The sequence below is a fragment of the Raphanus sativus genome, chromosome 2, assembly GCF_000801105.2.
Source record: "Raphanus sativus cultivar WK10039 chromosome 2, ASM80110v3, whole genome shotgun sequence".
NCBI classification, from domain to species: domain Eukaryota; kingdom Viridiplantae; phylum Streptophyta; class Magnoliopsida; order Brassicales; family Brassicaceae; genus Raphanus; species Raphanus sativus.
Window position 1 is genome coordinate 22,370,417 of NC_079512.1, and position 23,677 is coordinate 22,394,093.

Consider the following 23,677-nt stretch of genomic DNA (forward strand, 5'->3'; position numbering starts at 1 on the left):
TTTCTTTTATCTAGTTCATTTTGTTTAATTTTAATATTAATATTACGTGAACAGAGGAGATTATTAAATTGATGGCCTATATGAGGGAATTAGCATAAAATAACTGAACTTTGAATTTCTTAACAAAAAATGTTAAACCAATTAGGATTAGAAATCTTTTATGTTAAACAAATCGTTCGTGCCATGAAATTTCAGATTTTAAAACCAATCATCTTTATAGTTTTATTAGTAAGTGATCTAACTGACAATCGGAAGTTACCTCAAAAATGAAGAATTGACTACTGTTAAAATTCTAATGTGAAAAACTATAAAATATCTTTTCACATTCGAAACATTTGAAGCGTGAAGTTTCTAGGACATTCACTAATGGGACACCATTTAAGAAACTCTGAAAACTTAGATTCTAATTAATATCCTAAATAGTAAGGAGCGTAGCTTCCATTCAAAACCTAGTTTAAAATCAGAAAACTGCCACAAACTAATATATTGTCTACAAATCATTCAAAGTTTCGGCGTGTTACTTTTCTAATGGTTTCTCCTTTTTCTCAAATTGATATTCATTAATACGACTACTACTCATACAAAAATTGACGACAAAACGAAAATTCATAACCAAGTATCAATAGAAAACAGTAACTAAAATTTATACTGGAACGACTTAAATTCACATTGATTCGACTTAAACCCACACCGAAATAACTTAAGAAAGAACATAAAACATTTAAAACTAAACCGACATTAACACCAAAAACAGATAACATCGCAAGAGCTACACCAAAACACCTAGCAGTCTTTAGAAAAGAGTAAATGCCAAAGAAAAGAGAAAAAATAAACAATTTCTAATAATTTTTCCTAACATGTGAATATTCTTTTAGTTATTTTACACAAAACAAAATCGTGTAAAATTCACAGAACCTTGTCTGATGGCAGAAGCTGTAACTGTCAGTCTTGTTGTAGTTACTTCCGTCTACTCAAACATCCAGTCTCTAGCAGTTCTTTCAGATTCCTTATCTCTTATCAAGTTGTTGAAGAAGAGAAAGAATCAACCTGAATTATTCGGTATTATGATACTTTGTCTTTCTTTGATGTTATTTCTTTGATTTCATTACTCGAAACTTCAATGGAAAGAAGTTGATTCTGTGGCAAATCAGTTCTTACCCTGTTTTCGGCTAGCTCTAATTCCGGAGTGCAAACTCTTTTAGTAATGAATGTCCGTTTGATCCAAAAAAAACCTTGCCTAAACTTCTTGTTCTTTTATTGTTTCGTTATTGTGCGCTGGTTACAAATAAAGCTAGTATATATATGCACATTGTGACAAATCTTAGTTTAGGATGAAAGAAAGCTTAAATCTTATTGATGATGAAACCTTGGTATATATACCAAGTAAAGTAAAGTAACAATAGGAAAACGTAAAACCAAAGCTAACTATGAAAACAAGATAAATCCTTATCTAAAATCTATTAGTATGATTTCCTAAATCAGTATGGAAATCATACTCCAATACCCTCCCCCCCCCTCAAATTCGAGCATGAATATTGTTAATGCCTAACTTGAGAAGAAATGCATCAAACTCCTTCCGACCGAGAGCTTTGGTTAAGATATCAGCAAGTTGCTCCTGTGTTGGAACATGAATAGCCCGAATGACGCCCTTGACTATTTCATCACGAACAAACTGACAAATAATGCCCATATGTTTTGTTTGCTCATGTAGAACCAGGTTAGCACTAATGTATAAGGCTGACTTGTTGTCGCAACAAATGGTCATCGGGTCGTTATGTGAGATACCAAGTTCAGACAAAAGACCTTTGATCCAAATAAGTTCTTTAGTTAGTGCAGTCATCGCTCGGAACTCGGCTTCAGTAGACGAAAGAGAAATAACATCTTGCTTCTTTGTTTTCCAGCAAATCGGTGAAGAACCAAACTGAACAATCCAACCAGTCAGGGAACGACGACTAGTCTTGCAGGCTCCCCAATCTGCATCGCACCAACCGGTTAAATGAAACGTAGTGTTAGCTCGAAAAAGAATTCCCTGCCCTATGGTCCCTTTCAAGTAGCGAACAACTTTGAGTGCTGCAAGCCAATGCTCTTCTCTTGGTTCCTGCATAAACTGAGAAAGTATATGAACCGAGTATGCTAGATCAGGTCTGGTTGCAAGAAGATAAATCAGACGTCCAGTGAGACGTCGATATCGGATTGGATCAGGAAGTAAATCACTTTGAGCTCGTCCTAAGGTATGATTCTGATCCATAGGTGAGCCAGCCGGTTTGCACCCGAGAAGCCCACACTCTGTAACAATATCCAAAGTATATTTTCGTTGGCAGAGATAGATTCCTTGAGGACCACGGGCAACTTCCAAACCGAGAAAGTACTTGAGAGGACCCAGATCTTTCATATGAAAGCATGTGGAGAGATAAGCCTTGAATGTGTCGATTGCTGTTGAGGAATCACCGGAGATGATTAAGTCATCGACATAGACAAGAATCCGTAGTGTAACCCCTTTTGAGGAATACACGAAGAGAGAGTGATCTGAATATGTTTGTGAGAATCCATATCTGAGAAGAGCTTCAACCAGTTTTGCAAACCAACATCTAGGTGCTTGCTTGAGACCGTATAAAGATTTCCGAAGGTGACACACACGGGTATCGTTTGAATGAGAGAAGCCAGGAGGAAGTTTCATGTAGACTTCTTCCTGAAGATCACCATGAAGAAACGCGTTGTGTACATCCATCTGATGAATTTCATGATTGAGCTTAGCCGCAACATCTAGAAACATACGGACCGTTATCATCTTTGCGACAGGAGAGAAGGTCTCCGTATAATCGAGCCCTTCCGTTTGGTTATTCCCCAAAACCACTAAGCGAGCTTTGTATCGCTCAATAGTCCCATCGGAACGGAACTTGATCGTATAAACCCACTTGCATCCTAGAGCTTTCTTATTTGGTGGCAAATCTTCAAGATCCCACGTATGGTTTCTTTCAAGAGCTTCAATCTCGGCTCTCATGGCTTCTCGCCATACTTTATCTTTCATTGCTTGTTTAAAATACTTGGGCTCAATGTTGATTGATAAGGCAGTGATATAGCTGCGATGCTTAGTAGAAATACGATCATAAATTAGATAATCTGATAAAGGATAGGACGAACCTGAGGATGGCAATGGAATGGAAGACGGGAGAGAAGAGGAAGAAGAGGGGATTGCGGTGATTGAGTTTATGACGAAATCTCGAAGTCGTGTAGATGATCTGCGTGTACGATGTCCGCGTCCCAACTGTTCTGGTTCTGTAGAAGAGTTGTCGTTAATATCCTCTGATTCTGCAACATCCTCTACAACTTCCTCTGTTTCATGCTCTGTTTCTGAGGTCTCTGTTACATGCTCTGTTTCTGAGTTTTCTGAAACTGATGGTAGTGGTGATGAAACAAGTCCAACGTCGTCTGCATCAATTGGTGAAGATGGCAAAGCATGTGGAGGCTGATTCTCTATCGATGATGTCTGTTTATCAATGTAAGGAAAGACGTTCTCTTGGAATTCAACGTCACGGGAGATAAAGACAGTTTCGTCGTCTAAATCGAAAAGTTTCCATCCTTTTGTCCCTGACGGATATCCAAGAAGAACACATCGTCTACTTCTGGAGACAAATTTATCACCTTTAGTGTTTTTATTATGAGCATAAGCAAGACAGCCTATTACTCGGAGATGTGACAGAGTCGGAGGTGTGCCATGTAAGACTTCATATGGCGTTCTGTTCTTGAGTAGTGACGATGGTGTGCGGTTAATGAGATGACCAGCTGCTAAGACACATTCTCCCCAGAACTCTATTGGTAGGTTTGCTTGAAACCGTAAGGCACGAGCCACGTTCAGAATATGCCGATGTTTACGCTCAGCTCGCCCGTTCTGTTGTGGAGTGTGAACACACGAGGTTTCAAGAATCACGCCTTTCTCCTTAAGGAACGAAGTGAGAACCATAAACTCTGTTCCGTTATCACTTCGTATTGTTTTAACTTTGACAGAGAATTGTCTTTCGGTTAGAGCTAGGAAGTCCTTAAGCTGCTGCGCCACCATTGTTTTATTAGGTAATAGATAGAGCCATATAGCTCGTGAGTGATCATCAACGATTGTCAGGAAGTAATGGGATCCACAAAGTGCTGTTGTTCGATATGGTCCCCAAAGATCACAGTGAATCAATTCAAAAATCTCTTTTGCATTATGAAAACTATCAGGAAAACTTTGCCGAGTTTGTTTAGCACGAAAACAGACATCACAAGATTTGATAAGATTAACATCGTGTGAAGAAGATGAGACTATGCCGGTGATCTTAGATGATGGATGCCCAAGACGCTTGTGCCACAACACTGAATCTTCTAAAACAGTTGTCTGGAGTGACGTCATAGACTCAATCCCACGAAACCGGTACAATCCCTCTCCTTCTCTTTCACCCGCTCCAATCAGCATACTCGAGGTACGGTCCTGTAAAATCATTAGTTTATCAGTAACTTGTCCAACCAAGAAATTATCTGTAACTAATTGGCCGAAGGAGATAAGATTAATATGAAATCCCGCCACGTAGTACACATTCTGCATGTGTAACTCCGGTGTGGGTCTAACGGATCCTTGCTTGGAAGCAAACGCTTCGGACCCTGCAGGTAGTAGGACCGGAATGGGTGTGATATTGCGTGTTTGCTCCATTGCATCAAGCCGGCCTGTCATATGATGCGTAGCTCCGGTATCTAAGATCCATATACACTCATTTTTCTTACCCCTTAGATGATCATTGTCTGCGCCTTTGTTGATTAATTTCTGAACTATGCTCCATTGTTCGTCGGTTATGCCACTGAGTCCTTGTCGATCAGCATCGGTGATGGTGACGTTTGCCTGCAATCTGGTGGTGTTTTTAGCCATTGTAGCTGTATTAGCCGCAGGAGTAACACCACTTTTGACTGATTCTGTTTGTTTATTTGTTGATCGAATAGGAGCCCTTGGTTTTTGGCTTCCTTCCCACCAGTCGGGATAACCAATAACCGTAAAACAACCAGATGCTTCATGTCCTGTTCTGCCACAAACGGTACATTGACGAGTAGGATCTTTGTTTATAGGTCGAGATGTGTTTGTCTTCGTTGATTGTTGTCGAGCTTGTGAAGAGAACCCCATAACAGGTTTTTCTTGAGTAATAGTGGATCGGATTATTTCATTCTGTGAGACAGTTTGGTAGACGCTATCTAGGTCAGGTAGAGGTGAGATTGCGCAAATCTGAGAACGTATTACTCCATGAGAAGCATCGTCTAAGCCAGACAAGAAATCATGAACTCTGAGTGTCTCTGTTTCTTGATCCATTGCCGAGTTTAGATCGCACTCACACTTGCCGCAACTACACTGCTTTGAATTCATACAGTCAGCTAAGCGCCCGAAGTATTCATCAACTGGCGAACCGTTTTGTTTGCAATTTGCCAAAGCGTTCCGTAGTAGTTGAAGTCGAGCTCCGCTCTTGACCGAGTATCGCTTTTTGATGATATCCCATAATTCTTTTGCTATCTCATGAGTCGAAATAGATGATTTGATCTTAGGTTCAATGGTTTGTTTTATCCACCCTACTATTAGATGATTGTTTGCCGTCCAATCTTCGAGGTAAGGTGAATCAGCTGCCTTTTTAGGTAGACTGCCGTCAAGAAAGCCATACTTCTTTCGTGAACTTATTGCCATTCGGAAGTTTATAGCCCATTCATCGTAGTTCAATCCGTTGAGAAGTGGTTGAGAAATCACTGCTCCGGGATTGTCATTCGAAGATAAATCATATGGTGAGATTCTCTTATACTTGAATTCTTCTGTTGAAGTCACATGAGTAATAGACATAGCTGATGATGAGGATAGATGATAAGGATTGATGTTTCAGAGATCTTGAGAAATCGGATGTGTTGTTTCTGCGTTTTGCAAAACCAACAAGATGATGAAGATGTTGAGATGTTTGGATGTATAGATGTTTCTTAGTTTTGTTTAGGTTCTCATACCATGACAAATCTTAGTTTAGGATGAAAGAAAGCTTAAATCTTATTGATGATGAAACCTTGGTATATATATCAAGTAAAGTAAAGTAACAATAGGAAAACGTAAAACCAAAGCTAACTATGAAAACAAGATAAATCCTTATCTAAAATCTATTAGTATGATTTTCTAAATCAGTATGGAAATCATACTCCAATACATTGTCAACAAACAATATGTTTCAAGAAATATAACATGAAATGTTTTGTTCACAACTTACCTATTCAAAATGATGCTTATGGAGTTGTAGCTATTTGATACTCCATTTGCTATAAGTAAAGCAAAATTAAATATCAATATTACTCTTCGCCACACAATATGGAAGATATTTCTCCTGTGGTGTTTATTATTCTATCAGCTTTTTAAAGAACATTAAATCATGTATATTCAATTACGGTACGTAGATATCGAATATACTTTTAAAACTGAGCATATTAATCGAAGTACGGTTTCAGACAAAAAAAATTAGATAAATCAAGAAACTATAAATGCGACGTTTGAGTTGAATTAAAGCCAAAAACACTTGAGTAGAAATGACTAATAAATAACCATATTCATTGGTCGACAAACAAAAATTATCTAGTACGTTGTTTCTTTTGTTTGTTATACGTTAACTGTATATTTTTCATTGACTAAAGAGATTTTCCTTTTTCTTTGCCATCTATTTTTTTCATTTGACTAAAGAGATAGACTTGAGATTGGTCCAACTAATAAAAATTCGTAAGATAAGGCGTCGTAATAATTAGGCTTAGAAATCCAGTGATCCGAACCCTACCCAACCATTTTAGGCCACGAAATTAAGAGTTGGAATCTTTTATGATTTACTCGTGGCGCGAAAAATACTTTCTTGTCATTTCATGATTAAATTAATCTCTTCTTCCTTAATTAATAATCATCATATCCATTCCCATCTCTTTAGTTTAAATTTTATGCTTGTTCAGCAAAACGATTCAAAGTTCAATTCAATTTCGTTTTCTACTCTTATCTTCTTAAAATATTTATATTTCCTATTTAACTGAAAACGATTAAATCGTCACTATATTTTATTTAGCAAAGTATGTGGTGCTATATAGATTTCTTTTTTTAAAGTGCTTTAAAGAGAGCTCTCTTATAATGTTCACAAGTACTTTAACAGCAAAAGTTAATATGTTACGTTTTCTTGATATTATTTTTATTCTTGATTAATAAGTACAATTATTATTCGACGTTAATATTTATAGTTTCACTTTCACGTTAAATATCGTTTTCTGAATTATTTTCAACTGTGAGTTAAAAAAGGAAACACTCTCGACAAATAAAAAAGAGATGCTCACTAGCTAGTTGATTAAGATAATTCTCATGCTCATTCTGCAGAGCAACAAGGTCTGGGTGGTGTAGTCGGTTATCACGCTAGTCTCACACACTAGAGGTCCCCGGTTCGAACCCGGGCTCAGACAAGGTTTTCTAATCTTTTTCCTCTCCATTATGTTTTTTGTTCAGCCCAATCATAACTTCTTAGACAATTATATAAATCATGGGCTGACAGTAGATAGCCCAAATATAGCTTACGTAATTGTTTGATCCAAAAACGGTTGATTTGCTGGAAGTGTTTGTTGGAATCAGACAATGAATTTGTATGGATGTTTATGAGAAATCATCATAAAAATGGGTTAAATGATTGTGGCTGGACCCGGTGAAGGGATGCCTACGTACCCCAAAAGGGGATCAAGCCAATCGTAGTTCTACAATAAAAGGTTACAAGTGCTTAGAAGAAAGCATGTAATGTGATGTTTCTCTCTAGATGTAGAGATGAAATGGTTAAGAGGCAAAAGGAAGATCCTTTCTAGGGAGGAGGTGCATCCTTATTTATAGAAGGATAAGGTCTAGGGTTTCCTAGTGACCTCCCTTTTAATGGGCTGAGCCCATTATCTTATAGGCTTTATTGGGGGTAAAACCCATGTCCAACAGTAAGCCCCCCAGTTCGTTGAGAGAGATGAAGTTGATCTCTGCGAACTTTAGGAAGAGGTTTATAAGATAATGGACTATACTCATGTCGTAGACAAATTGTCATGAACAGGCTGTTATGGCTAGGTTGTCATAAACGAAGTGTCGTGGGTGGACTGTCTCGGACGAGCTGTCATGGACATACTTCTGATTCCAATCGGAGCTTACTCGGGGATAGTTGCGTAAACGATCTGTGTGGACAGTGTTCTGAACCACCCGAGTTAGTCGCTATGGATGGAAGTGTCAGTTGACTAGCTGTCAAGGACAAGTCACCACAAACATCGTCATGAACGTACCACCATGAACAAGCCGTCACAAACGAATCGTCACGACTGATAGTGAGAGAGCGGTATGCGCCGAGTGACCGCGAGAGAGCGAGCCAAGTGACCGCGAGAGAGCGAGCCGAGTGACCGCGAGAGAGCGAGCCGAGTGACCGCGAGAGGGCAATCCGAGTGACCGCGAGAAGGCAATCTGAGTGACCGCGAGAGAGCGAGCCGAGTGACCGCGAGAGAGCGAGCCGAGTGATTGCGAGAGGGTGAGCTTTGCCAAGTAACGGCGAGAGAGCGAGCTGTGCCGAGTAATGGCGAGAGAACGAGCTTTGCCAAGTAACGGCGAGAGAGCGAGCTATGCCGAGTAATGGCGAGAGAACGAGCCGAATGACCGCGAGAAGGCAATCTGAGTGACCGCGAGAGAGCGAGCCGAGTGACCGCTAGAGAGCGAGCCGAGTGACCGCGAGAGAGCGAGCCGAGTGACCGCGAGAGAACGAGCTTTGCCGAGTAATGGCGAGAGAGCGAGCATTGCCAAGTAACAGCGAGAGATCGAGCCGTGCCGAGTCACCGCGAGAGATCGAGCTGTGCCGAGTAACGGTGAGAGGGTGATCCTCGTCGAGTAACTACTTCGCCGAACAACGATTTGACGGTGAAATGCTTCGTGGTTGCTCGCCCATGAACCTTGTGCCACTTTGAAAGACTTTGAGTTCGTCTTTCAAAGTATGAGGACCACCTCAATGACCTTTGGCTTGACGATTGTAGTCGGCTCTAGTTCACAAAAAGCATTATAAGATTAGATCAATACAAACCAAAAGAAATGACCACTCTTGCGTAGTTAATAAGCGAGCAATCAAACTAATTTGAAAGTGATAAAAAAGATGAGATAATTTAGTAAAAAGCTTATCTTTAGGGTGAAGAAGAAGCAAGCTTATCTCGAGCAAAGTGACTACAAGAGAGCGATCCATTCCGAGTAACTGCGAGTGAGTAGCAACTGCTAGAGACGGATCTGCTCCGAGTAGCAGCGAGAGAGCGAGCGTCGTGTGACTACGAGAGAGCGACCAGGTAACTGCTAGAGACCGGTCTGCTCCGAGTAAGTGTGAGGGAGCAATCATGTCGAGTAACCGCGAGAGAACGATTCGTCATGAGTATCCGCGAGAGAGCGAACCGTGCCGAGTAACTGCGAGAAAGCGAACCGTGCCGAGTAATCGCGAGAGAACGAACCGTGTCGAGTATCCTCGAGAGAGCGATTCGTCCCGAGTATCCGCGAGAGAGTGATTCTTCCCGAGTAACCGCGAGAGACCGATTCGTCTTGAGTAGCGACTTTGCCAAACAACAGATTTGACGTTGGGTTCGTCCCCCTCCTTCTAGCGCCAATTGTTTGATCCAAAAACGGTTGATTTGCTGGAAGTGTTTGTTGGAATCAGACAATGAATTTGTATGGATGTTTATGAGAAATCATCATAAAAATGGGTTAAATGATTGTGGCTGGACCCGGTGAAGGGATGCCTACGTACCCCAAAAGGGGATCAAGCCAATCGTAGTTCTACAATAAAAGGTTACAAGTGCTTAGAAGAAAGCATGTAATGTGATGTTTCTCTCTAGATGTAGAGATGAAATGGTTAAGAGGCAAAAGGAAGATCCTTTCTAGGGAGGAGGTGCATCCTTATTTATAGAAGGATAAGGTCTAGGGTTTCCTAGTGACCTCCCTTTTAATGGGCTGAGCCCATTATCTTATAGGCTTTATTGCGAGCCCCACGGTGGGCGCCAACTGTTTGAACCGAAATCGGTGCTTCGTAGGGGTAGACTGATTTCGATGGTGGGATTAGGAGAGGTCTTCATAATGAGCTTGAACTGGATAGATGGAGAGTAAAAGATGTGTAATATGTTATAGCTGGACCCGGTGAAGGGTTGCCTACGTACCCCGAAAGGGGATCAAGCCAATCGTAGTTCTACAACGAAAGGTCACAAGTGCTTAGAAGAAAGCATGTGATTTGGTGTTTCTCTCTAAAAAGTGAGAAGAGAGGCAAGATCTCAAAGAGAGGATCCTTCTCAAGGAGGGGATACCTTCTTATTTATAGAAGGATGAGGTCTAGGGTTTTCCTAGTCACCTCTTTTTAAATGGGCTGAGCCCATTATCTTATAGGCCTTGTTGGGGGTAAAACCCATGTCCAACAGTAAGCCCCCCAGTTCGTTGAGAGAGATGAAGTTGATCTCTGCGAATTTTACGAAGAGGTTTATAAGACAATGGACTCAGCGCATTTACATTTAACGATCCAAGCGAGTTTACTTTGAACTCGTGCCTAGTAGAAGGCAAGTTTAAATAAACTCGTGCTTAGGAGTCGTAGCTCGGCGAGTAACTCGTGCCTAGTGGAAGGCAAGTTTACCGTGCTTTGCGTATAACTCGTGCCTTGTAAAAGGCGAGTTTATCAAACCCATGCCTAAGAACTATAGCTCGGCGAGTAAGCCATGCCTAGTAAAGAAAGAGTTTACTAAACTCGTGCTCGATAAAGGCGAGTTGTCGGTAACTCGTGTCTAGAAAAAGGTGAGTTGAATGAAACTCATGTCTAGTAGAAGACAAGTTTATTCAACTCGTACCTAGTAAAAGACGAGTTTACGACTAACTCGTGCCTAGTAAAAAGCAAGTTTGTAAACCCATTTCTGAAAAAGGTAAGCTGTACTTGTGCCTTAGCGTAAGTAACTTGGCAAAAGTCCAAATTCAATTAGGAACAGAGAGACAAAATCATACCAGAACCTTGCCTCTGTTACATGGCAATGTGATGAGCTCTCAGCGAGAAACTGTGCCATGTGCCGACCAAAAGCCTCCACTTGTGCATCTTCCCTCAACTCGAAATTGTGATCGACAAAGAGTTGCAAAGGGAAGCGAGATGAATCTTCTCCTCCACGTCCGAGTATCCGCAAGACTCTCAACCTTGTGGTCGTGTAACCGCGGTCCCGAGTAACTGCTAAAGACCGAGCCGAGTGACTGCGAGAGAGAGTGATCCGAGTGAATGCAAGAGAGCAAACTGTGCCGAGTAACCGCGAGAGATCGAGCAGTGCCGAGTAACCGCGAGAGAGCGAATCGTGCCGAGTAACCGCGAGAGAACGAACCGTGTCGAGTAACCGCGAGAGAGCAAACGGTGTCGAATAACTGCGAGAGAGCGAACCGTAACGAGTAATCGCGAGAGAGTGAACCGTGCCAAGTAACCGCGAGAGAGCGAACGGTGTCGAATAACTGCGAGAGAGCGAATGGTGACGAGTAACCGCGAGAGAGCGAACCGTGCTGAGTAACCGCGAGAGAAACGAACTGTGTCGAGTAATCGCGAGAGAGCGAACGGTGACGATTACTCGCGAGAGAACGAACCGTGTCGAGTAGCCGCGAGAGAGCGTACCGTGCTGAGTAATCGCGAGAGAGCGAACGGTGACGAATAATCACGAGAAAGCGAACCGTGTCGAGTAACCGCGAGAGAACGAACCGTATCGAGTGATCGCGAGAGAGCGAACGGTGACGACCAAACGGTCAAACGGACTCCGAGTCCAATCTTCTTCGAAGATACTTCTCCATGCCCCACGGTGGGCGCCAACTGTTTGATCCAAAAACGGTTGATTTGCTGGAAGTGTTTGTTGGAATCAGACAATGAATTTGTATGGATGTTTATGAGAAATCATCATAAAAATGGGTTAAATGATTGTGGCTGGACCCGGTGAAGGGATGCCTACGTACCCCAAAAGGGGATCAAGCCAATCGTAGTTCTACAATAAAAGGTTACAAGTGCTTAGAAGAAAGCATGTAATGTGATGTTTCTCTCTAGATGTAGAGATGAAATGGTTAAGAGGCAAAAGGAAGATCCTTTCTAGGGAGGAGGTGCATCCTTATTTATAGAAGGATAAGGTCTAGGGTTTCCTAGTGACCTCCCTTTTAATGGGCTGAGCCCATTATCTTATAGGCTTTATTGGGGGTAAAACCCATGTCCAACAGTCATAGCCCATTTCAGTCACGTACTACATAATTATGTAATATTAAACTGGAAGTGTATCATGTATGTTACTGAAATCTAGAGATCATGTACTTCGTTGGAATAACAACTCTAACCCGGCCAAGTGTTTTATGTCAGAACACAAATGGAGACGATAAGATGAATCATCATCTTCTACCTTTTTGGCAGGTTCTTCGTTTAAAGCTAAGACTGCTTTTGTTCAAGAAATTAAATTTTTAATACCATTTCACAGCGGACTGGGATTAAGTTATAGCGCCATTTCTGACTTAACGCAAGCTTCAATTCTGTTGTTCCTCTTAGTGTACACATTCCAAGCAGCTATGCATAGCAGTTGGAGGGAAAGGAATCGAAGACGCTACAAAGAAGATCCATCGACTTCAAAAATTGTTCCTAATCATTAAGAAGAACGTAAGGAAATCGGTATGTATCACACGGGAACACATGCATGAAAATGGCCTCGTGCTCTGGTTTGATACACGACCAAGACAATAGAAGCTATCACACATCTCTGTTTTATTTGCTCTCGACTCATATATATCTTTATCAAACAGTCACAACTGCTCCTAATCATTAATACCTTCTGTAAGAAGAAGATTCATAGGCTGACACAGAAGATTCATAGGCTGACAACGAGACGGTTTTGATGGATTTTATGACACCTTTCCCAAAGAACATATTTCAAGAACGATCGATTATACCACTAGCAAAAGCTATGGAGATAAACCTGCTGTCCATGGTTAGTGGACGTGGGAACTGAAGATGAGAAAGCTGTGGTGGACGCAGTTAGTAGGGACTTTCTCCTAGCACCAAAGTAAACTGAACTTCTTTTTTTAACTGAGCTTGAGATTAGATTTTCTACTTTATTACATGTTCTAACTTCTAATTACTTCTGTGATCGTTGTAAACTGTACGACTACGGTAATAGCAACTTAATGTTTTAAAAATACAATCAAGTAAAATATGTAGTCACTGTAATACATGTTTTTCAGGTAAATAAATTTTACATTCTTTTTTAAACAGTGAAAAGAACGCTTATGAATAAACAAAAAAAAAAGCAGTTGAACGAAAGTATAAGAAATGAACATGTCCCTGTGGTTTACGTAAGTTCTCGGTGCTTGTTAGATATTGTGGGCCGACCCGACACATTGAAAAGCTGAGAAGATATTCATAGATTCGATCGGGACATTCATAGGCTTGGACTTGGACTTAACTTACGTACAACTCTCCCACTTGACTTGGAATTACTTAATTTCGCTATATAATAAGGTAATCGTATCAATTATCAAAGCATCTATGTCCACCATTACGAAATTTAATTTCTTGTTTTTCTTTTGACAAAAAATTAATTTCTTGTTCTACAAAACATAACGAAATATATTAACGTAAATGTCTGTGGTGTTGTAAGACCACGAAAATCATCATATATATATTAAACGGAAAGTCACTTTATTGATTTCTGCTGACGTGTTACTCATACAGACAGTCTGAAAAAAATTCTTATAATTTCATTGGTCGATGATTTTTAATTTTTATTTATTTTAATCAATATTAAAAAAGTCATAGAATAAATTAATGTTAGTTGCCAAACTATTTATATATTTTATGCATAATCATTTATAGTATCAAATGGTATCAAATATGGAAATTCTATATAATACTTCATCATTCTATTTTTCATTAATAGTCTATTTATAAATTATATGAAGTATGTGGTTAAAAATTTGTTAGTATAACTAATATACTAACTTTATTTTTCTATTATAAACAATCGTAAAAACTTTATTTTTCTATATAAGTCATAATATACATATATAAACATATAATTTCAATAAAAATATTATAATAACTATTGATGCATCATGTAACAAGTTTATTAATTATTTAAAATAGTTTAAAATCATCTGTGATGATTAATATATATTTTTAAAGAAATTTAAAGTCATTTATATTGATTCATTAGTAATGATTTATACCTGATATATAATAGTATATAATTATATAAATATTTGGTAATCATTTTAAGGTTTTAAATCATCAATAATGATTATTATATCATTGATAAGAGCTTACAAATCAATATATAAAGATTATACAAAATGTTATAAATATTTATAAAACCATTTATAAAGAAGAATTTCTCGTTATTAGGAGTTTACAAAATATTTATGATGATTAATAGGTTTTAAATCATCGCAGAAGTTTTAAAAATCTTTATAAAATTATTTATAGGAGTTTACAAAATATTTATAAAATATTTATAAAATTATTTAAAGTTAAGATTTCAAATTATTGATCACTGATAAAAAATATTTTCTTGAGTTATAAAACCATTTATTAGAATTTATGAAACTATTTATAAAGATTTATGAAACTATTTCTAAGGATTCTAAAACTTCTGAGAAATAATTCATAAAATTTAAAATTTGTCAATATTTTATGCATTATTTATAGTTTTATAGTTTCCTTTCAAAATCCTTTTCAAAATCTCAAAAACAAAACAAACAAATTGTTTTGATTTTATCTAAAAGAAAGTAACCAGAAAAATTACACCAATCATAAAAAATCCAAAGAATATTATGAATAAAAATATATTCCTAAATTTATGAAATTCTTTATATTCTTATTTTTTATTAAATCAACAGAATTCACATATATATTGTTTTGTTTTTTTTGATAATTTTTATGTGTTTATACTTTAGTTGCAAGTGTGAGTTTAATTATCACATTAGGTGATGTTTTGGATTTTAATAATTTTTATGGACAAAATTTTGATCTAAAACTAATTAAATTATATTATATATATATATATATATATATATATATATATATGTTTTAAAAATAATGTTATAAAAAATTTAATGAAATATTTTTTTGTAAATGATGTAAAAAAATTTAACTAAATACTACATAAATCCTATTTAAAACTTTTAAAAGTATTAATAAATAAAATATGTTTAAAATTAGCTACCAAAAATTCATTTTCAATTTTAAAATATTAAAATATATTATCACAGGTCAAAAATACAAAATATTATATTATACCAAAATTTGTACCCGCAAATTTGCGGGCATCACCTAGTAAAAAATTAGTTCCAACAGGTGTCACCTATAAAATATTTGTAAAGTAAAAAATATTTTTTGATAATGTAGGAAAGAAAATATGGAGAGTATGAACGGATTGTTTTACCATATGTTTCAACAAACACGTTTTTACTTGTTTTCGAAACTAAAAAAATCAAAGCTCTATATTTACGCAACTATAGCATGTTTAGACAACATATCTACCATTGACTGGTTATCAACAAAAAGAAAAGAACGAAGAAAACTGATTGATGATAGCATATGTCCCCAATTTACGACAAAACAAAAGTTTTTTGAAACCAAAATTAAAAATTAATATTATTGCTCATAGTCAAAAACTTAAAATTGGATTTCTCATTGTTTCTTACGATAGTTTCTTAATTTAAACGTTTATGGTATTTTAAGACCATATATCAGTGATAGATTGATAATCAACAATAAAAACAGTGATTGATAGCAGATTCGCAATTACGATAAAACCAAAAGTCTTGTCTTAAACCAAATTAAAATTATCTTTCACAATCAATAAGATTTTTTTGTTATATTTTCACGATAAGATCTTAGACTGCGAGAAAGTTTATTGTACCAAATCAATCACGTTCGTCAAAAGAAAGAACAAAATAAAGGAGAGATCGAAAGATATGAATCATGGCAGAGAATCAGAGTGAAATATTTTGGTTTCATGGAAAAGAGCTAGGAAGAAATTTCCAAGATCTTGGACCCACCTTTAAGATTCCCTTAAACCATTTTTGTCAAAATCTTACCTGTTTTTTTTCTCTAGAGACTTTGATTTTGTCCAAGATCGAGTTGATTTCTGATGTAGGATTCTGCCAATGTCTAATTAGTGTCACATTCTCTTCCGACACATTTCACTATCGTCTAAAGTATCCCCAACGTGTCTCGTTTTTTTCATGTCCATGACTGTTTGATTGTATCTGAATACTTCTGATATATGTGTAATGTGTCATATGTGTGTGTGTGTTTTCGTAGATATTTAGATCACACACTACTATTTACTTATATGTAATCGGAATGTGTTGTTTATCAGTGTTGTTTATTAGTTTACCGGAATGTGAAACCATACTCTCCCGTGAGCACTGGCGTTAGAGTCGGTCAATAATGGTTTAGTTCGATATTTGCTTCTTGTTAATCAGACGAGGTTGTTGAACGGCTCGATCGCCCACAGCTAATGGACTATCCACGTCCGTTCACTCGACTGTGGGTCCTATCGTATCCGACGGTCGTTCGTTAATTTTTCTAAGGTTCGGAATCATTGTTTACTGTTCCTGCAATTACCACCCGACATTTTCTAGTACTTTGGCTTCACTTGCACAGTATCACAAAACACTTTCCAATAGATCACCCATCATTTAATTACTCTAATCAAACAAACTTAACTTTGAAGTTCTAAACGGATGTGTGACGAAAAGATAAGTGCACTTTGATAACATATGTAGTCAAATCAATTCTCTTAAGTTTTTCTATATATCATAACTCGAGATGTTACAATTCATCCTACTTCAAAAAGGCAACGTCTTCGTTGCGCTCCACGACAGGTCTCAAAATACCTCTCGAGTCAGAACCGAGATGGCTAACCTACTTTGATACCATTTGAACGTCCGCTCACTAGACCGTAGGCCTCATCTCATCTGACGGCAGTGCGTTAATTTTTTCAAGGCTCAGAATCATTGTTTACTGACCCTGCAATCACCACCCGATCTTTTCTCGTGCTTTGGTCTCACTCGCACGGTATCGTGAATCACTTCCTGAATAGATCAGCCATCATTTTACGATTCCAACCCAAACACGTTTAATTTTAGAGTTCTAAATAAACGTGTGACAGAAAGATAAGTGCATTTTGATGACATATGTAGCCAAAATCAATTCTCTTAAGCCTTTTCATATATTATAACTCGGGAGGTTACAATTGGTTTCTCCATTATGTATAATGATTTAGAATCAATGATTTAGGTTCATCCCGGTTAAAAGTTAGCCATAGTTTACAAATAAACATCGAAAATTTATTGATTAATAATGAGTATTGTGTACAAATAATTTTTCAAAAAGTTATAAAACATAACAATTTTCAAATGAAACATAAATATAATTTATCAATAGTCTTTTTTAACTGTTAACTAGATCTTGATCAGCATAACTGCACATGTGTTTGTTTTCAGTTTTATATACATTGATATTTATTTTCATTACTGGTATATACTGTTAATCATATACTTAAGTGTTTATATACCTATTTTAAATACAAACAATTTTATAATTATACATTATAACTAATCAAATGTTTAAAATTGTCACAAGTATTTGTCACTTCTTATTATATATTTATCTTATTGTTTTTTATTTAGTTATTAAACAAATTAATATATTTATGAAAACATATTTAAACATTATTTTGTATTTAATTTATGATAAATTCTGAACCGCCCTTCAAAACTGGATTTTCTTTTACTAATGTATTTTATGCTTATTCATTTTAGATAATATATTATTGTATATTATAAGACATCTTAATTTTTAGACATGTATTACATAATTTTCTAATTTTAAGCCATCCTGTCATCGTATTATATTTTTAACATAAATAGTTTATATTGATGAAAATAAAAATTTCTGAATCTATCGATTTAATATACTTTTATCATATTTAGTTCAATATAATAATTATATTTAACATTATTATGATTATAAAGTAGAAAAATAGAATAGAATTTGAATTTGAATTTTATAAATGATAACTCAATATATATAAAGGAAATATAATAGTTCATTGCTAATTACGAAATTAGTGAAAATATTTACATCAACTTCTTTGAAAATTAAGATTTCTGGGTTAAAACAAAGCATAGATAAGTTGTTGAAGATTAAAAGAGTGGATCTCATTCTCCATGAACCTATTCCACGTGGGAGTGGTGCATCTACTCCAAGTCCTCATTCTACATTTAGCCAGGAACTTAATTATCATTCTCCCACTCATTCTTTTCAATTTGTCCTAGGTGTATTTTGTATGTCCTTGTACTACATTACTTTCTAACATCACTAGATGTCTTTTATAAACACACATCAATAGTGTCTTTTGTAATTAAAGAACATCAATAGATATCTTCTTTAACTCAAAATTGTGATGGTATTTTGAATGATTAAGCTAATTATGTTTTTTATTCGTATAATTGATTATTGTTTTAAATTTGTTTCAAGAAATTTAATATAATAAAATATGAAATTAAATAAAAGAAATATGACAAATATCTTTTATTTTTTAGAAATTATATCTACAAATATTAATTTTAGCTATTTGGATCCTATCTACAAATATTAGTTGTAGCTATTTAGATCCAAGAATCTACAATTGAGTTTGGGGTTATTTATAGAAAATAGCTACTACTTAATGTATGATATTGTTGTGCCTAACATCACACACACGTGTGTATATATATATATATATATTTGTTTTTATGAATCCACAATTAGGAGGGTGATGGTAAATGAACTCTCATCAACTTTAGAAATTTGAGATTTCTATCTTCTCTATTCAAAGATAAATACAATTTTTATCTACTACAAAAATAGTCATACTAGGTCTATATATTCAGTTACATTTTTTATTATTTACATTAGTTTATTTCATGTATAACATTTCTAAATGATTATAAGGATATCAATAACAAATCTATTTTAACTGTAAATTTAAAATTTAGTTTTAGTAATAACAAAATATGTTGAGAAAAATCTAACAAAACTTTTTTAGAAAAAAATTAATGATTTTTAATTAATGCACTGATTATTTTCGTAATTAATAGTATAATATTATTATAAATTAAATTTAATTAAAATTTTATTATAAACAAAATAATAAATTTATATGCTAATTTTATAAGTTCTATAAGTATAGTCTATATTATATTAAATATAAATAATAAATGAATAACATATTAAAATTATATTAAATTGGTAAACTAATATATTTTGAAAAAAAATACTTTCTTTTAGATAAATAACAAATATCATTCACCGTTTAAAGTGACTAAAATATCATTGACCTTTTAAAATGTTTAAAATTTGTAAACTATGTAATATTTCTTACAAAAATAAAATTGTTAACACATGTTATATTTTTTTAACTATATATCATCTATTTATTTATTTTTAAAATGACAGCAACATATTATCTAAAATGATTATATACCAAACCCACAAGCAGCAAATCTTTCGATGATTCTCGGCCGGTGGTGTTTTGTGGATGGATCTTGGAAGGAAAAAGAAGTCTTCTCTAGGTAGGGATGGTATAGTACACTCGAAGGTTTTACATGACTAATGGAAGCACGGAATGTAAGGACTTCTCTCTCTCTTCATCATTCTGAGATAGAAGCTCTAATATGAGCAATGAAATGTATGAGGAACTTGTGTCAGTTTCGAGTCACGTTTGCAACAGATTGTCTGCAATTGGTGAAGATGGTGTCTGAACCAGAAGAATGGCATGCGTTTGCTACTTATTTAGAAGACACAAAGACCTTGAATGAATCTTTTCACAGCTTGGAGATCATTCATGTACCTTGCACACAAAATTTGAAGGCCGATGGCTTAGCACGTAGTGCTAGGAAACAAACGTCCTTTGTTGTGCAAATGGATGCAGAGCTACCAGTTTGGTTTACATAGTCCGTTTGAATCTGTAAAAGTTGATGACAAAAAAAATGATTATATACAAAATAGTAAAAAAATTATATTTATAAATGAAAGGTTACCTGCACAGATGTGCTGGTCAAAATCAAGTTGTTATTAGTTAATTAATTTTAACACTAATAGTAAAATCTCTTGTTATTGGTTTGAGAATTTTTAAAATTCATTGACATATCTTGTTATTCAAAAAGTTTAATTATTTTTATTCATAAGACACAACTTTCAAAATATCATATGTATCCATGAATTTTTTTTAATCTACTAAAAGTATATAAAACAAAATAATCATTCTTGCTTGATATCTTTTGCACTTTCAACCTAATTATAATTCATTATATTTTATATAATTACCTTATCTGAATGTATTTTATATTTATTGTTTTCAAATTATACGTTTTTGAATTTAAATAAATATAAAAAGAAATATTTATATTGTTTTCGAATTATACGTTTTTGAATAATTTTTTTTATAATTTTTTGGATTTTCTTTTCAATTTTTGTTTTGAAATTCAGAATTATTTTTGAAACTATTTTTAATTTTAAAATTTTAAATATTTATTTATTTTAAAAATTTAAATTTGAAAATTTCTTAACCATATATTTAATTTACAAAATGAATGATAGAAAAAAATCTAAACTCATAAAATAGCAATTTATAAAAGTCATGATCAAATTTTGTAATCAGTTTATATATATATATATATTTCTTAATTCAAATAACTTTAAAATCTATCAATTTGCAAAATTGACAAACTCTTCACTGTATAAACTATATAATCAGAAAAGAATAAGAAAACTTAAAAATAAACTTCATTTTGAATAAATACAAATTGTTTGTGGCTATTAGTATTTTAAAATTCATAATTTTGTTTGTGGCTGTTAATAGAATATTTCACGGTGTTTATCGGAAGTTACCACAAATATCTTTTCTTGCCGAAAAGTGAAAATGTTCACTTTTTGAATAGCCATGAATTCATATTATGAAATTCTTTTAGGGGTGGGCGTTCGGGTTCGGATCGGGTATTTCGGATTTTTGGGTATTTTGGTATAAGGATATAAAACCCGTTCGGGTATTTCTGTACTTCGGGTCGGATTCGAGTATTTTTAGTTCGGGTTCGGTTATTTTAGATCGGGTTCGGATATTTAGATTTTAGAAGAAATAAAAATAAAATTTTCAATTTTTTAAAGTTTCTTGTATTTAAAAATATAGATTTCACTTAACTGATTTTTCTATTTTTTTATAGATTGAGTGATTAATAGATTTGGATATAACATTTCAAAAATAAAAATATTAATTTGGCTATTGTTTTTAAACTTTGGATGTAACTTTTGTTAATACATGAAATAAAAAATTTGACATGCATTTTAAATGAATATCAAATTATTTTCTTCGTAATTATATATATACTATATGATCTTAAAGTATGTGTAACATCAATTTAAATATTTTAAATAAAATGAGAGATGTAAACTAGAAAAATAAAGGTAAATATACATATGTTCGGTTATATTCGGATATCCATTCGGATTCGGGTATTACCCGTTCGGGTTCGGATATCCAATCTCGTCTAACTTAATATCCATTCGGGTATTTTGCTACTTCGGTTCGGATTTCAGTTCGGGTTTTTCGGATCAGGTTCGGGTGCCACTTCGAATATCGGGTAAAGTGCCCACCCCTAAATTCTTTTGTGGCTATTTGTATTGAATGGAAAAATAGCCACAAAAAATAAGTGATAGTTATAAAAAAATTGTAACTATCCAATCTTTCTTGTAGAGTTAGGAATAGAGAAAAAAAACAATTAATCAAAATCAACTCCATATATAGCTTAAGTCAAAAAAAAAACTCCATATATAACTTAAATTCAAAAACATTTTTCCATAGTATTTCTGTTGATTAACATCCAAAGCCTATATAATATATTTTCTCTAAAAAATATATATATATATATTATATATATATATATATATATATATATATTTTCTCTATAGACCATGTCAATGAAAACTATGCACAACGAAGAAGTGGTCCACTATACGTGGAATCCCTACGAAGATCTGCATGGATTTCCTTAGTCCCACCTTCACTCTCATTTTTCCTTTTATCACCGAACCAAATTAATTATTATATAGTCGGTATTAAACTTCCACATTCATATCGCATTCTAGTTATGGTAAACTTTCACTACCCAGTTTGTTTTTTTATTGTGCTAAAATACAGCTCAGTTGTTTTGTTTCTCGAAACTCGTTTTTCTCCTTACCAGTTACTGTTTTTAGTTTCAAAAAAAGAAAAAAGACTCAAATTAACTAAAGATTTTCACCAATATGTCGACCACAAGATCGGTGTAGCATGAAATTCATAATTTTGTTTTTTGAGAAAAATTTAGCACTTCTTCTATATTATAATAAGTGTTATTTTAGCTATTTTCTTTTCACGTAAAAATATTATTTTATAATTCCAATGCAAATTATACTTATTAGCTGAAAATTAATTGTAATCTGCATTGATTTTATAAATAATTTTATTTATTTCAAACACTATTAGTTAGAGAGATGTAACTAATAATAATTTACATATATTTCTATTATTTTCTTAATCTGCGTAAAAAATGTCAAAATAACACTTATTCAGAAACAGAAAATGTATTTTTTTATCTCAATCAACCACGAAATCATTTCTGAGCAAGAGATTCTCAAAGGTATAAAATTAGGGTTCATCGAAATTGGAGGTTTCTGAATTGTTTTCTTCGATTAATATCTTAGAGATTAATATCTTCGATTGAAAATGTTTTGCTGTTTTAAACAAAAAACTTAGTGTTTTCTATCTTAAATGAAATGCAGGGTTATGCATTAACGATTTCTGTCTATAAATCACGACACCGTAAACGGAGGATTCTGCGTGCTAACAAAATCAAAATTGGAGGGTTAAAATATAACATAAATAGTTGGAAGTTTGAATTACAAATGATCTTTTTAGTTGGAGGTTGTAATTACTAAAAATACTTTTTTGTAGTTAATGTTGAAAATGTGGTTGTCGGGATGATTTATTAAATCATAATCTGATGTATACAAATGAATTAATCCGCATTTTTGTTTAATTAAGCTGGCATAACTAAACCAGCTTAATTAGGGATTTGCAAATCTTCATCATGTTTTGTATGTCAGTCTACAATAATATATATCCATCACGTAAAACATATCATTGCTTAATTCCACTTCCCTTAAACTCTAATTATCTAAATTGAATTTCAAGAATACAAGCCAACAAAAGTATACGTATATGATGTTATAATATTACAAACACAATTTTACCAAAAACGTATTACAACACAACAATCGATATATTTACAAAATATACTCACATCATAACATGCATTGTGTATATTTATGTGTGTTCTATGTAGTGTCTATCCACAGAGATGGACATGAATATACATGTTTTTTTATTGCACCAAGTTGTAGTTAATTTTAACAAAACTAAAATAACGTTTTAACTAACATCGATTAATTTATTTCTTTTCGACTCTTTGATTTTTCTCCAAAAAACAAAAATCAGCGATTTATGGTTTTGTTCCGGCGGTTCGCTGTTTTTACCTTTAGAAATGCCTTTTTCCTCACTTTCTCTTTCT

General features: G+C 34.4%; 1 non-coding gene across 1 annotated transcript; it reads left to right on the forward strand.

Moving 5' to 3' along the window:
- The first annotated feature begins 7,393 nt into the window (after positions 1-7,393).
- On the forward strand, positions 7,394-7,467 carry TRNAV-CAC (transfer RNA valine (anticodon CAC)). The gene has a single exon. It is a non-coding gene; the product is annotated as a tRNA-Val (tRNA).
- The last annotated feature ends 16,210 nt before the right edge of the window (positions 7,468-23,677 follow it).